This window comes from Bison bison, unplaced genomic scaffold (assembly GCF_000754665.1).
Source record: "Bison bison bison isolate TAMUID 2011002044 unplaced genomic scaffold, Bison_UMD1.0 scf7180017864537, whole genome shotgun sequence".
Lineage (NCBI taxonomy): Eukaryota > Metazoa > Chordata > Mammalia > Artiodactyla > Bovidae > Bison > Bison bison.
The window spans coordinates 6,982,476-6,984,636 of NW_011495085.1; the positions used below are offsets into that span (position 1 = coordinate 6,982,476).

A 2,161-nucleotide genomic window follows, 5' to 3' on the forward strand; every position below is an offset into this window, starting at 1 on the left:
CCTAAGGCTAGAAGAACCCCATGGTGTATGCTATTAATATTAGAAACCTTCATCCAGCATGCTAGTGACCTGGTAATCTGCATGCTTTGGGAATGGTCTTTCAAGCAATTATTAATCTAGCTAACAAAAATTAACAACCAGCTCCCATTTCTCAATTTATACTTATTTATCTTTTATGTCATAAAAGATTTTGTCAAATGCCTTGCTAATATCCAGATATACTTTACCATATTTCTCATGGCTACCAGCTTACTAACAGTGCAAAAAATAAATAAGGATTAGCCTAAATCGACATTTCTAAGTGAATTCAAGCTGGCTTCTAGTGCTTATTCTTCCATTTCTAGGTTCTTGCAAGCCATCCTTGTGATACTCCATCCCTGTAATAATCTAGAAGACTTACATCAAACTTACTGGTCTGTAATTTATGGAATTAACTTAACCTTTTTTTCCTGAAAATTGAAATTACATCTGCCCACTCTTCTGGAACATCCTTCTCCGTGATTCCTCAAATATCATTGACATAGCTTCATCATTCTTATTTGAAATTACTTGCAGTTCCCTCAGCTATAATTCATCTGGTCCAAGATATTTGAACTCTTATTAAAGTAGTTGAGTTCTCGCTTACTACTTTTTTACTCATATTGGGCTTCAGTTCCCTCTTGGGAACTGAGAAGGCAGAAACAGAAATAGTAATTGAGGAATTTTACCTCTTTGTCATTTATCATTATTATACTGCTGACACAGGGTAGAGACCTATTTTTTCCTCATTCAGCTTTTTGTTCTGAATATATTTAAAAGTGCCCTTTTTGTACTATGTTTGTACTTTTGAGATTTATCCTTCTTAAGACTATTTTTAAAGGTTCTTGTGGCTCCTTTATCTTTTTTTAGGTGTACAGTTCTGAGGGTTTTTTTTAAAACAGCTTTATTGAGATATAATTCACATGCCATAAAATTCACCCATTTAAACTGTACATTTCAACGAACTTTTGTATATTCAGAGTTGTGCAACCATCACCACAATCTACTTTTAGAACATTTTCATCACCCGCCAAAAGAAACTCATACCCATTAGCAGTCACTCCCCATCCACACCCCCTTTTCTAGCCCTAGGCAACCACTAACCTATATTCCATATAAATGGAATCACATAATTTCTGGTCTTTTGTGACTGTCTTATTTCACTTAACATAAGGTTTTCAAGGATCATCCATGTTACAGCATGTATCATTACTTCATTCCCTTTTATTGCTGAATCATATTCCATTATACAGATATACAACATTTTGTTTGTCCATTCGTCAGTTGTATCCAATTTGACTATTTTGAATATTGCTCTGTGAACATCTATGTATAATTTTTTATGAGGACAAATGTTTTAATTTCTCTTTAGGTATAACCTAGGAGTGTTATCCCTGGGTCATATGATAGCTGTTTGTATTTAAAATATTAACATGGGATGAATATACCATAAAACTCACTTTTTTAAAATGTATAATTCAGTGACTTTTTTAGTATATTCACAAGGTTGTACAACCATCACTACAATAAATTTTAGAATATTTCATCATCCTCAAAAGAAACCCACACCCATTAGTAGTCACTCATTTTTTTCCATTGTCTACCTCTCCCTAGCCCATCTCCAGACAGTGACTAATCTTTCTATCTCTATGGATTTGCCTATTCCGGACATTTCATATAAATGTAATCATACAATATGTGAGCTTTTGTGACTGGTTTCTTTCATTAACATCTTTGCTTTGTTCATTCCTGTTATAGCAGGTATCAGTACTTCCTTCCTTTTATTGCCAAACAGTATTCTACCACATGAATATATTAAGTTTTTATTTATCCATTAATTTATTGATGGACATTGGGATTGTTTCCACTTTTGGTTATTATGAATAATGCTGCTGTGAGCACTGGGGTACAGGTTTTCCTGTGGATATATGTTTTCATTTCTCTTGGGTATATACCTAAGTGGAATTGCTCAAATGATAATTCTATATTTAACTTTTGAAGAACTGCCAGACTGTTTTTCATAGCAACTGTACCACGAGAAGGCAATGGCACCCCACTCCAGTACTCTTGCCTGGAAAATCCCATGGATGGAGGAGCCTGGTAGGCTGCAGTCCATGAGGTCACTAAGAGTCAGACATGACTA

The 2,161-nt window shown here is 34.5% G+C and overlaps 1 protein-coding gene across 1 annotated transcript in view; it reads left to right on the forward strand.

Moving 5' to 3' along the window:
• The window catches only part of KIF4A (kinesin family member 4A), a 134,023-nt gene that overhangs the window by 12,742 nt on the left and 119,120 nt on the right, over positions 1 to 2,161 (forward strand). The window lies entirely within an intron of this gene.